This window comes from Triticum dicoccoides, chromosome 5B, assembly GCF_002162155.2.
Source record: "Triticum dicoccoides isolate Atlit2015 ecotype Zavitan chromosome 5B, WEW_v2.0, whole genome shotgun sequence".
Lineage (NCBI taxonomy): Eukaryota > Viridiplantae > Streptophyta > Magnoliopsida > Poales > Poaceae > Triticum > Triticum dicoccoides.
Genome location: NC_041389.1, coordinates 416296759 through 416311472, shown reverse-complemented (window position 1 = coordinate 416311472; position 14714 = coordinate 416296759).

Sequence of the window (14714 nt, the reverse complement as noted above, 5' to 3'; positions counted from 1 at the left end):
GTGTCTATATAAATCGGATGGCTCTAGTCCGTAGGACACGACAACAACAACCATTACAATCATACCATAGGCTAGCTTCTAGGGTTTAGCCTCCTTGATCTCGTGGTAGATCCACTCTTGTAAACATCTAGAATATCAATATCAATCAAGCAGGACGTAGGGTTTTACCTCCATCAAGAGGGCCCGAACCTGGGTAAAATATCTTGTCCCTTGTCTCCTGTTACCATCCGCCTAGACGCATAGTTCGGGACCCCCTACCCGAGATCCGCCGGTTTTGACACCGACAGTCACTCTCTATGGAACTTGAGTACTTTAAGTGTGTATTGCCGGACAAATTTGTTGCTGGGACCATCATTGCCAAGCTTCCACCTTTGTGGAACGATTTTGCTACTTCTCTGAAAAACAAGAGACATGAGTTTTCTATTTTGGATCTCATTAGCACTTTTGATTTTGAGGAGAAGGCGAGAGCAAAAGACACACGTCCTCGGGTAGCGGAGGGAGCTTCTAGTGCCCACATGGTACACGCGAAGAACGTCCAGCCCAACCAGCCCCAAAAAAACAAGAAAAAATCTCAGGGGAAAGGCAAGTTTGATGCAAAGAACAAGCCGTCACATTCTACCAACTTCAAGAAGAATTCTAATCATGGGAAGGGATACAAACCTCAATTTTGGTAGAACCGCACAAAATTTATATGGCTGCATCTACCTACTGTCAACTAACCTCATGGTGCTCTAGGTATTCCTACATTCGTAACTAGGTACAATGACCACCGCAAGATGAAATTAGCATATTCGTACGTTGACTTGCTGAATGCAGTGCGGGACGATCCTATCATGTGTGGAGGAGCAAACAAGCAGTGCAACCGATTTTCTTTATTTCCACACCTTCTCACAACTTTGTATTGGTTATAGTATGGTGAATCATTGAGATGCATAGACATGCTGAACTTTTGTTCTTCTGTATGTTAGTATGCATACCGTATCTTCTGAATCTTAGTTTAATGTGAGTGTTTGCATCTAGTACTACATCCTCTAATTTTGTGGATGCACATCGAGAAAATAAATCTCCTTAATTTACTCCATAACCACCCTATTAAATAGGCCTAGTAACAAACCAGGTGCATGCAGTGGCCGGCGGGCATGCATCCTGCATGCATGGCCAGTCAGCCAAGTCCATGCGCCAGCTTGAATGCAGCAACGCAAAAGAAGAGAGCGGTTCTTGGGAAAAATCGAGTAGTTAGTGCAGCGGGCCTTATAAACACGAACAGCTTGCTCTCCCGCTTCCATCTCCCCCCCCCCCAATTCCCCGTGCTCCCCAATCTTCCTCACTCGTCCAGAAAACCTCGCTCACCTTCTTCCTCACTCGTACAGAAAACGCCTGCTCCTCTTTTCCACTCCTACAGAAATCCCCAGCCCTCCTTCTTCCCCACTCGCACTGCCACTAGGCTCGTCTCTTGCTACTCTGCTCAAACCCGTGAGCTCGGCGCGACGCCCACAAGGAAAATGGAGTCGGCTGGCCCCAGCGCCAAGAAGATGAGGCTCCCGCCAGCGGCGACGCCGGTTGTAGATCCCGCACCCGGTAGCGCGGGGAGAAGCGGCGAGCCCCCCCTGATACGTCCATTTTGCATCATGCTTTTATATCAATATTTATTACATTATGGGCTGTTATTACACATTATATCTCAATACTTATGGCTATTATCTCCTATTTTACAAGGTTTACCATGAAGAGGGGGAATGCCGGCAGCTAGAATTCTGGCTGGAAAAGGAGCAAACATTGGAAACCTATTATGCACAGCTCCAAAAGTCTTGAAGCTCCACGAAACATCTTTTTGGAATTTATAAGAATTATTGAGCGGAAGAAATACACCAGGGGGCCCAAACCCTGTCCAGGAGACAGGAGGGCGCCCCCCCTACAGGGCGTGCCCCCTATCTCCTGCCCCCCCTACTGGGCCTCCGGTGTCCATCTTCTACTATATTAGAGCTTTTACCCTGGAAAAAATCGTGGGCAAGCTTACGGGACGAAACTCCGCCGCCACGAGGCGGAACCTTGGCGGAATCAATCTAGGGCTCCGGCGGAGCTGTTTTGCCGGGGACACTTCCCTCTGGGAGGGGGAAATCATCACTGACGTCATCACCAACGATCCTCTCATCGGGAGGGGGTCAATCTCCATCAACATATTCACCAGCACCATCTCCTCTCAAAACCCTAGTTCATCGCTTGTATCCAATCTTGTATCAAAACCACAAATTGGTACATGTGGGTTGCTAGTAGTGTTGATTACTCCTTGTAGTTGATGCTAATTGGTTTACTTGGTGGAAGATCATATGTTCAGATCCTTTATGCATATTATTACTGAGGGAGTCCCGGATTAGGGGGTGTCCGGATAGCCGGACTACCATCATCGGCCGAACTATCATCGACCGGACTATCATCATCGACCGGACTCCAAGACTATGAAGATACAAGATTGAAGACTTCGTCTCGTGTCCGGATGGGACTTTACTTGGCGTGGAAGGCAAGCTTGGCGATACGGATATGTAGATCTCCTACCATTGTAACCGACTCTATGTAACCCTAGCCCTCTCCGGTGTATATATAAACCGGATGGCTCTAGTCCATAGGACACAACAACAACCATTACAATCATACCATAGGCTAGCTTCTAGGGTTTAGCCTCCTTGATCTCGTGGTAGATCCACTCTTGTAAACATCCACAATATCAATATCAATCAAGCAGGACGTAGGGTTTTACCTCCATCAAGAGGGCCCGAACCTGGGTAAAACATCGTGTCCCTTATCTCCTGTTACCATCCGCCTAGACGCACAGTTCGGGACCCCCTACCCGAGATCCGCCGGTTTTGACACCGACATTGGTGCTTTCATTGAGAGTTCCTCTGTACCGTCACCGATAGGAAGGATGCCTCCTCCCGTCTTCAAGGACGGTATTTTCGCCAAAGGAGCCTTGGCCGCCGGCCAGACTATCCGGCTAGGTAGTTTCGTTATGACCGCCTGTCCGGCCACCGCTTCGACAATGACCTCTCAAGTCGTCAAAAGCAATCTTCACGTCAGCTCGGAATTCGCCGAGCGGCTGGATCCAATAGAGCTCTCGTCCGTAAATGAGCTCTTGGATCGCATCGCCGCCCTGGGAGTCGCTACAGACTACAATCAGATTGGGCTTAAAACCGATCTGAGAGAGATTAACTCTCCCCAGGTCACCCACCACGTTGCAGTGGTAGAGGAACAATGCGGCGACTCTTCTCCTGTATTGAAAACTAGTCATGTCCGGGCTCCCGAACCCCTCATGCCGGATTCCCGTGGAAGGACGGACTTCGATCAAGCACTGAACTTAAAGTCAGGCATCGGACCAGACTCGTTAGACAAATCCAAGCTTCCAAATTTGGAAACTTCTCGGCCTTCGAGCCTTGAGATGGGTAGGGTTCCGGACTTAATTCCACCCACCCGCCCAGACATATGCGATCTATCTCTAATCCGGCAAGAGCCCGCTAAGACAGTACATCACTACTGGGCCAGATTCCTCCTGGTTATGGACAGGATAAAGGACTGCCGAGAGGAAAACGCAATCTCAATTTTTTGCAATAATTGCATGGACGAGGGAATCTTGAACGCCGTCAGCCGTCGTGAAATTACACGCTTCACCGACCTGGCGTCCATAGTACAAAAGTACTGTGCGATGGAGAGTTTCCGGACAACCGAAAATAAGTTTTGGGACAATCTGGCCCCGAATACAACCCTAGTCCGCAACAAAAGGGTGCATTACACTCAGGCACCAGATACAAAAACCAAAAAGCAAAAACCCCATAAAGGGAACGGAATCGTACTAGAGGGATGGCTTAGCGGACCCTGTAAAATTCACAGTACAGAAGGCGCCGTCCCAACACATAGCCTTCGAGCATGTTGGATATTGCGGCAGGTGGCCAAAAGTGGAGAGGAGCTTCTAGCCCTGGAAAACCACTCCAACAACATCGGTACGGTATCAACAGTCTTCGAGACTTTCGCATCAAATAATATGCGGAAACGAACAATCCGCAGCCTCGCCAAAGTCTACGAAGTAGCAACAACCAATCCATGGAGCGACACAGCCATCACCTTCAACGCCAGCGACGAACCTAAATTCCGAACAGCCCGAGCACCAGCCGCACTGGTACTTAGTCCAATAGTGGACGGCTTTCGACTTACAAAGGTCCTCATGGATGGCGGCAGCGGACTAAACCTCATCTACGAGGAAACTCTTCAAAAAATGGAAATAGACTGGAGCCGCATTGAGGGAAGCAGCACAACCTTCAGAGGAATAATCCCTAGCCGGGAAGCACGCTGCACCGGAAAAATCACACTTGATGTGGTGTTCGGCTCGCCGGACAATTACAGATCGAAGAAGTTACGTTCCAAGTGGCCCCGTTCAACAGCGGATATCACGCTATATTAGGACGAGAGGCATTCACAATTTTTCAAGCCGTACCCCATTACGGGTACATGAAGCTCAAAATGCCTGGGCCCGGCGAAATAATCACTCTCGTTAGTGATCCGGACATAGCACTCCGCGCCGAAAACAAGACAGCCGCATTAGCCTTAGAGGCACTATCCGAAGCCCTAGCGGCAGAGGAACTCACCGCGCTGCGCTCTATGGTGAATAGGGACGATGTGATACTCGATAAGAGATCCAAGTCCACCTCCTTTAAACCAGCAGATGAAATAGTAAAATTCCAGGTCCACCCAACGGACCCGACAAAGACGGCCTCCATCGGGGCACAATTGAACCCTGATGTAGACGCCGCACTGCGAGAATTCCTTCAGGAAAATTGGGACATTTTTGCTTGGCACCCCTCGGATATGCCCGAAATCCCACGCAGATTGGCAGAACACAGCCTAAACATCCTAAAAGGATTCAAGCCAGTCAAACAGGCTCTTCGACGATTTACCGAACACAAAAGACAGGCAATGGGAGAAGAGCTAGCCAAACTATTGGAAGCCGGATTCATCAGAGACATCAAACATCCGGATTGGCTAGCGAACCTTGTAATGGTACCAAAGAAGGACAAATCCTGGCGCCTATGTGTCGATTTCAAAGACCTAAATAAAGCCTGCCCAAAGGATCCCTTCCCCCTCCCCCGCATCGACCAAATCATCGATGCCACTGCAGGGCACGATTCATTGTGCTTCCTGGACGCATACTCCGGCTATCATCAAATCAAGATGGCAGAAGAGGATCAAGCCGCAACGGCATTCATTACTCCATATGGACCATTCTGCTTCAACACGATGCCCTTTGGACTTAAAAACGCCGGCGCAACATATCAGCGCATGATTCAGACATGTCTGGCTACCCAGATCGGCAAAACAGTAGAGGCATACGTAGACGACGTAGTCGTCAAAACTAAACACGTCGAAACTCTAGTAGACGACTTGAGGCTCACATTCGACAACCTCAGAGCATATGACATCAAGCTGAATCCGGAAAAATGCGTTTTCGGCGTACCAGCTGGAAAGCTGCTGGGCTTCATCGTATCCGGTAGAGGAATTGAAGCAAACCCAGCCAAGATCCGAGCTCTGTCACAGCTAGATATCCCAAAAGACCTCAAGCAAATACAAAAATTGACTGGATGCGTGGCGGCTCTAAGCCGCTTTATCTCCTGTCTAGGAGAAAAGGCATTGCCCCTCTATCGCCTCCTTAGGCACACCGAACACTTCGACTGGACGGATGCTGCCACCGCCGGACTCGAAGAAATAAAGGCCATATTGGCAACAAATCCGGTCCTGGCTGCACCCAACCTGGGCGAACCAATGTTGTTATACATCGCAGCAACGCATCAAGTTGTAAGCGCGGTACTCGTCGTCGAACGAGAGACAGAAGGGCATAAATTCCCTCTTCAAAAACCAGTATACTACATATCCACTGTGTTAACCCCCTGCAAGTCCCGTTACCCGCACTATCAGAAGATAGCATACGCGGTGTTCATGGCATCCCGGAAGCTCCGACTACTTTCAAGAGTGTTCGATAACAGTGGCCTCTGAAGTACCACTTAACGACATTATAAACAACCGCGACGCGACGGGCAGGATTGCAAAATGGGCCATTGAGCTCTTACCATTTGATATAACTTACAAACCTCGGCGAGCTATAAAGTCACAAGTTTTGGCTGACTTTGTCACTGAATGGACCGAAGCCGAACTCCCTAAAGAGTACGACGCATACTCCAATTGGATTATGCACTTCGACGGCTCTAAAATGTTAGCTGGATTGGGGGCTGGCGTCGTATTGACGTCCCCGACCGGGGACACAGTCCAATACATACTTCAGATAATGTACACGGACTCCAACAACGCAGCCGAATACGAGGCCCTTTTACATGGTCTCCGGATGGCAATCTCCATGGGCATCCAACACCTAGAGGTGCGTGGGGATTCAAACCTCGCAATATCCCAAATAAACGGAGACTTTGACGCCAAAGATCCGAAAATGGCAGCATATCGCAACGCTGTCCTAAAAATGTCAGCCCGGTTTGAAGGACTTGAATTCCATCACGTAGCCCGGGATAATAACCAAGCAGCCGACGTACTGGCACGCATCAGCGCAAAACGCGATGCTGTCCCTCCTAACATCTTCCTGGAACGACTCTTCAAGCCATCCATACTATGGGAAGATGAGTCCGGAAATAACAAACCGGAACAAGCCGCACCAACCGGCGATTCAGCCGATGACATAACACCTTCAGCCCACGACATAATGGCAGTAATTGCCCCGTGGACAGAACCATTCCTCGCCTACTTGCTTAGGCAGGAGCTCCCCGAAGACCATAATGAGGCCCGCTGCACTGTCCGGCGATCTAAAGCCTACAAGGTCCATGAGGGAGAACTTTATAAGAAAAGCACAACCGGAGTCCTTCAAAGGTGTATCTCCGAAGAGGAAGGGCGAGACCTTCTGGCTGAAATTCACGCCGGACTAGGCGGACACCACGCCGTAGCCCGGGCCCTTGTAGGAAAGGCATTCTGTACGGGATTTTATTGGCCGACGGCCCGGGCAGATGCTCAGGACTTAGTCCAAAGATGCGTCAGTTGTCAGCTCTTTGCTAATCAGAGCCATATGCCACCCACCGCCCTCAAAACTATACCCATTACCTGGCCGTTCGCGGTCTGGGGGCTTGACATGGTTGGACCACTTAAAGGGGGAACCCACAAGCAAAGATACCTATTGGTCATGGTGGATAAATTCACCAAATGGATAGAGGCCAAGCCAGTTAAAACGGCAGAGTTCGGACCGGCGATAGACTTCATATCCAGGGTAGTACACCGTTATGGTGTCCCCCACAGCATCATCACCGATAACGGCACAAACTTCACGGCCGACGAGGTTAAATCATGGTGCAAAAATATGGGCATCAAGCTCGATTACGCTTCAGTCTATCATCCTCAAACCAACGGTCAAGTGGAACGAGCAAATGGTCTAATAATGAGCGGCATCAAACCCAGACTAGTGCGGTCCCTTACGAAATCTGACACGCACTGGGTAGAGGAGCTCGACTCCGTACTCTGGGGGCTGCGAACAATGCCTAACCGTACAACCGGATTCACACCATTTTTTATGGTATACGGCCCAGAAGCAGTTTTGCCCTGCGACATCATTCATGACTCACCTCGAGTGCGCATGTACGAAGAAAGAGAAGCCGAGTTGGATCGGCAGGACAGCTTGGACGCATTGGAGGAAGAACGCGACGTCGCCAAGGCTCGTTCCGCAATTTATTAGCAACAGGCTCGAAGATACCAAAGCAGAGAAGTACGGGCCAAGACTTACAACGTTGGCGAACTAGTTCTACGCCTGCCGAACAAGAAAAAGGACAAGCTCAAGCCCAAATGGGAAGGCCCCTTCATCACCGATCAAGTCCTGACCGGCGGAGCGTACCGTCTGCGAAATGCATCGGATAACCGACTCGAGCCGAACCCATGGAACGCAGCCCGCCTCCGAAGATTCTATGCCTAGCGCCGGACTAAGAGTTCGTCCCTTTCCCCCCGTCCAAATTTTTTTTACTTCAGCCGCCTTTTGTTTATATTTTTCTTCTCAACCCTATTCATCAAAGCCTTAAAGGGCCTACTTGCGCAATGTTCACATGCAATCGATGTGCTATCCGCACTCATTATACCTGGGGGCTTCTTTACCAGAAGCTTAATTATAAGGGCTTCATGCCCAGCACATGTGTCAAGCCTCCACATGTACCTTTTATTCACCATTATATGCATCGATATGACTTAAGTTTTGGCCAAGCTGGGTTGCCTGGCTCCTGTGCTTACCCCTACGCTCCCAATTGTTTGGCTAGGAGGTAAAGGGAGCACCTCTGCGATTGTTACTGCCGGGTCAGCCGGATGTGTACCTCAGACTGGGTGAAGCCGAAAGCTAGCGTTCTTAAGGGAATATTCGGTCGGTGACTTAAAAGATGATTTTTTATCCACTTATTTATCTGCCCCCAGATGTTTTTTCTGCTTTTTTCACAGTCCGGACATGCACTTTAGGGCATGCCACCCCCAGAGGAAAGGAACCCTTAACGGAACTATTCTCCCTGGAAGATGTTTCTTACTACCCATGTAATATAACATAACTAGTTGGGCACTTGTCTGATAAAGCACTAATGACCCCTACGCCTGGTCTCCATGCATACCCCGGTTGTTTCATAACCGAGAAGGTATTCGGACACACTCCGGACTCTAGGGTCCCGAGGTCGAAGCGAAAAGGTCGGCAAAGACAAACGATCTATAATCCGGCTAGAAGGCATTTTATATGTCATTTTATAATGCATTGTCAAATCGACTGATTGTATTCTTCCTCAATCCCGTCTAACAGGTTGTCTAATTTACAGTCCTGTTGGGAAAATTTAGCGGCCAGCTCTACTTGGCCGTATACTAAACTCACAGGGATCTCCTTCCCATCGGGCCCCACAGGTCCGACTTCGGCCATGTGGTTGGGATCCGCCTTCTTGTACCGCGTCTTTACCATGGCCCAGGCCTCCCTGGCACCTTGGCGGTAGGCCGAAATCTTCCATAAATGGAAGCGTTGCGCACTCCCTGAAGCTTCTCCGCAAGCTCCCAAAGACCCTCGGGTAAGGAGAAGGCTGGCCATAAAGCCTGGATGACGCCGCTCATTGCCTGCCGAACTCGTTCGATCAGTTGCAACAATTCGGGAAGTTGATCACCTGTTGATACGGGCATCTCCTCCGCAGGGCGACCTGTGAGCATACCTGCAGACATATTCTGTCAAATTGACTTCCTCGCCGAACTCTTCTTTTCAAAGGAGTTCGCTCAAGCACTTACTATAGATGCCGCGACGAAGCCGCTGATTCTCCTTAACGGAACCCGACAGCTCAGCCCGAACGCCTTTCAGCTCTTCTCCAAGCTGGGCATGGGCATCCTGGAGCTTGTTCCTTTCATGCTGCACCTTATGCAGCACCCTCTCGCCGGCCTTTAGTTGGCACAGAAGTTCTTGCCTGTCCGGATCTTGTCCGGCAGCACCTGCAACGTCATTTTTTAGACTTGCGCAAAGGCCAAACACTACTTATATTTCTAAAATAATGCGTTACCAGGAGAGGTCCCTGTGTTTCCTCCTGCGCCAGAGCATGCGGCCTCTAGTTGAGCCTTGCACTCTTGCAATTCCTGAGACAGTTGGGTATTCTTCTCGGTAAGATCCTACGTTTCATATGATCCTTAAATCAGTTAATATAACTACTTTAAGTCTCGGGGGCTACTGGCATATACAACTATTAAATTCTCTTACTCGTATGTCTTTTACATACTGCTCCGGGGCTCTGGTAAAACCATCTTGAGCAGCACGAAGGTGCGCGTCCCCCGTGTTAAAGGCATTCAACGCCTCGGGGGAGAAGCACGCGTCACGAAATACTGTCCGGCGGTGCCTGTGATTCAGGGCACTCTCCACCTCAGACTTGGTGGCGGACAGTCTGTCGGCATCCTCCGTCGGAGGAACGTCCGGCTCGCGCCTTGCGCTCGCCTCCCCCTCCAGACCAGGTGCTGGAGCCTGGCTGGTAGAGGTTGGATTGGCAACCTCCGCGCCCGCAGTTCGGCGGACGCTTTTTTCCCTACAAAAGTCATGGGCACTCAAACGCTTCCTAGGAATGTTGCTCTAAATAATGAATTGTGAGCTACACCTTTGCCGCGACGTTTCAGTCCGCGCCGCGCTCCTCTTCCGCCTACTAGTCCGGACTGGCCTTTGTTGGCCAGCCACCGCGGGCTCGGCTTCTCGCCCTAGGGGCGCTTCCTGCACAGCGCCATCGTATACGGTGGTCAGAAATAAGCAAGGAAGGAATGACGGTGTCAGGACTTCGGTCGCAATCACCTGGGAAGCCGGATATAGTCCGGGATAGTAGGCCATGATGGCGAGTAAAGCATTGTCCATGCTGAGCTGGTGGAACACCCCGTCGATTAGCTCCACCATTATGTCCGGATCCTCTTCGGAGGCCGGATCCCGGGATCTCTCTGGATCCTCGGGTTGCGGAGCTGGACTTAGCATGTCCTCCACGATCCGGCGCAGCTCCTGCGTCGAAAGAAGAACACAATATAAGAAACTTAAGTTTCAAAAAGCATGGGTCGGGCACGCAGAGTGTTCGCTTACCCAAGGCCGGGGATTATTCATGGAGAAGCCATTTAACGGGTTCGTCCGAAGGAAATCCTCCTTCTCCCCCTTATACAGGCTGGACAGGATCGTCACCAGATCTTCGACCGAATCCGGCCCTTTGCGGCCATGACGGGTGGCATCGTCCTCCCCGTTGAAATCCCACATGGGGTGGCCCCTGTATTGTAGTGGCTGCACCCCCCGCATAATGCATGTCGCCATGACTCCAATCATGGTCAACCCGGCATGGGCCAGATACCTTATTCGGCCCATCAAATAATGGACGCTCTTGTCTTCCTCCAGTTGGGGGCTCCGCGGACGCCAACTAAGGCGTTTCTTCAGAGGAGCATTGCTGAACTCTGGGAGGCCGATCCGAACAGGGTCCGGCAGCGGAGCGTTTTCTATATAAAACCATTCCGAAGGCCAGTCTTCGGACGCCTTCTTAGGGGTTCCGGATGGATATCCGGTCCCGGCAATGCGCCATATTTCGGCACCACCCACTTGATATATGGACCCCTCGTGAGAACGGGGTACAGGGCAGAACAACCTCTTCCACAATGTGAAATGGGGCTCGACGCCCAGGAATAGCTCGCAAAGAGCTGCGTAACACGCAATATGCAGGATTGAGGCGGGCGTGAGGTGATGAAGCTGGAGTCCGTAGAACTCCAGGAGCCCGCGGAGGAATGGATGTACAGGAAATCTGAGCCCCCTTATCAGATAGGGGACGAAGCATGCCCGCTCCCCTTTGTTGGGACTTGGGGTAACCTCCACTTGCTTCCCACCTTTGTAGGTGGCCAGCCCGGCTCGAACCGGAACCATAAAGGCCGGAGGGAGATATCCCCCAGCTTGGAGCTTCACCAGCTCGTTGTGCGGAACAGAGCATCTCCTCCAATCTCCTGGCAAAGGGCTGGGAGCGCGAGAAGAGGAGCCGCGTTGACGGTCCGTGATGGAATGGATTCTTGGTCGAAAGCGCTCCGATGAGTATTTGCGGGAGGAAGATGGTGATTTGGATCTGGATTCTTGCCTCCCTTATAGGCAGATTATTCGCACAACTAGGGGGTAAAACATAAAAGACACCCTGACTTTTCACATTCGCGCGACGCGTGGAAGAAGGCCATTATTGGGCGTGGAAGCCAAGACGCGCAACATTGATGAAGAAGCCGGGCACTGTTTGGCAGGTACGTAGAACTTGAAGGAGAACCCGCCTTGCAACGCCGAAGACTACACACATGCTGGACTTATCGTCATTGAAGCCTGGTTCGGGGGCTACTGAGGGAGTCCCGGATTAGGGGGTGTCCGGATAGCCGGACTACCATCATCGGCCGAACTATCATCAGCCGGACTATCATCATCGACCGGACTCCAAGACTATGAAGATACAAGATTGAAGACTTCGTCCCGTGTCCGGATGGGACTTTCCTTGGCGTGGAAGGCAAGCTTGGCGATACGGATATGTAGATCTCCTACCATTGTAACCGACTCTATGTAACCCTAGCCCTCTCCGGTGTCTATATAAACCGGATGGCTCTAGTCCATAGGACACAACAACAACCATTACAATCATACCATAGGCTAGCTTCTAGGGTTTAGCCTCCTTGATCTCGTGGTAGATCCACTCTTGTAAACATACACAATATCAATATCAATCAAGCAGGATGTAGGGTTTTACCTCCATCAAGAGGGCCCGAACCTGGGTAAAACATCGTGTCCCTTGTCTCCTGTTACCATCCGCCTAGACGCACAGTTCGGGACCCCCTACCCGAGATCCGCCGGTTTTGACACCGACAATTACTCCTCTGATTATGAACATGAATATGCTTTGTGAGTAGTTACGTTTGTTCCTGAGGACATGGATGAAGTCTTGCTATTAGTAGTCATGTGAATTTGGTATTCGTTCGATATTTTGATGAGATGTATGTTGTCTTTTCCTCTAGTGGTGTTATGTGAACGTCGACTACATGACACCTCACCATTATTTGGGCCTAGAGGAAGGCATGGGGAAGTAATAAGTAGATGATGGGTTGCTAGAGTGACCAAAGCTTAAACCCTAGTTTATGTGTTGCTTTGTTAGGGGCTGATATGGATCCATATGTTTAATGCTGTGGTTAGGTTTACCTTAATACTTTTTTTGTAGTTGTGGACGCTTGCAATAGGGGTTAATCATAATTGGGATGCTTGTCCAAGTAAGGGCAGTACCCAAGTACCGGTCCACCCACATATAAAATTTATCAAAGTATCGAACGCGAATCATATGAACATGATGAAAACTAGCTTGACGATAATTCCCATGTGTTCTCGGGAGCTCCTTTCTCATTATTAGAAATTGTCCAGGCTTATCCTTTGCTACATAAAGGATTAGGCCACCTTGCTGCACTTTATTTACTTTATTTATTTGTTACTCGTTACCATTTATCTTATCACAAAACTATCTATCACCTACAATTTCAGTGCTTGCAGAGAAAACCTTACTGAAAACTGCTTATCATTTCCTTCTGCTCCTCGTTGGGTTCGACACTCTTACTTATCGAAAGGACTACGATTGATCCCCTACACTTGTGGGTCATCAAGACTCTTTTCTGGCGCTGTTGCCGGGGAGTGTAGTGCTTTTGGTGAGTGGAACTTGGTAAGGAAACATTTATAAAGTGTGCTGAAATTTTCTGATACTTGTCACTATGGAAACTAATCCTTTGAGGGGCTTGTTTGGGGTATCTTCACCCCTACCATAAGAGCAAAGAGTTGCTCCTCAACCTACTGAACTTTATGAAAATATTTACTTTGAGATTCCTTCGGGTATGATAGAGAAACTGCTAGCTAATCCATTTGCAGGAGACGGAACATTGCATCCAGATTTACACCTTATCTTTGTGGATGAAGTTTGTGGATTATTTAAGCTTGCAGGTATTCCCGATGATGTTGTCAAAAGTAAGGTCTTCCCTTTATCTTTGAAGGGAGATGCATTGACATGGTATAGGCTATGTGATGATACGAGATCTTGGAATTATAAGCGATTGAAGTTGGAATTTCACCAGAAGTTCTATCATATGCATCTTGTTCATCGTGATCGTAATTACATATATAATTTCTGGCCTCGCGAAGGAGAAATCATCGCTCAAGCTTGGGGGAGTCTTAAGTCAATGTTATATTCATGCCCCAATCATGATCTCTCTCGGGAAATGATTATTCAGAACTTTTATGCTCGACTTTCTCTTGATAATCGCAACCTGCTCGATACTTCCTGTGCTGGTTCTTATATGCTGAAGACTATTGATTTCAAATGGGACTTATTGGGAAGAATTAAACGCAACTCTGAAGATTGGGGTTCTGATGATGGTAAGGAGTCAGGTATGACACCTAAGTTCGATTGTGTTAAATCTTTTATGGATACCAATGCTTTTCATGGATTTAGCGCTAAGTATGGACTTGACTCTGAGATAGTAGCTTCTTTTTGTGAATCTTTTGCTACTCACGTTGATCTCCCTAAAGATAAGCGGTTTAAATATAATCCCCCTATTGAAGTAAAAGTAGTTGCACCCATTACAGTCGAAGAAAAGACTATTACCTATAGTGATCCTATTGTTCTGACTACTTATGTTGAAAAACCTCCTTTTCCTGTTAGGATAAAGGATCATGCTAAAGCTTCGACTGTTGTTAGTAAGAGTAATACTAGGACTTATACACCTCCTGAGCAAATTAATGTTGAACCTAGTATTGCTATGGTTAAAGATCTCTTGGATGATGACTTAGATGGGCATGTTATTTATTTCTGTGGTGAGACTGCTAATATTGTTAGACCAGATACTAAAACACGTAGACCTGTTGTAGGCATGCCTGTTATTTCTGTTAAAATAGGAGATCATTATTATCATGGCTTATGTGATATGAGTGCTAGTGCTAGTGCAATACCTTATACCTTATATCAAGAAATTATGCATGACATTGCACCCATTGAATTAGAAGACATTGATGTTACTATTAAGTTTGCTAATAGGGATACCATTAAACCCTTTGGGATTGTTAGAGATGTTGAAGTTTTGTGTGGGAAGGTTAAATACCCTGCTGATTTTCTTGTTCTTGGTTCCCCACA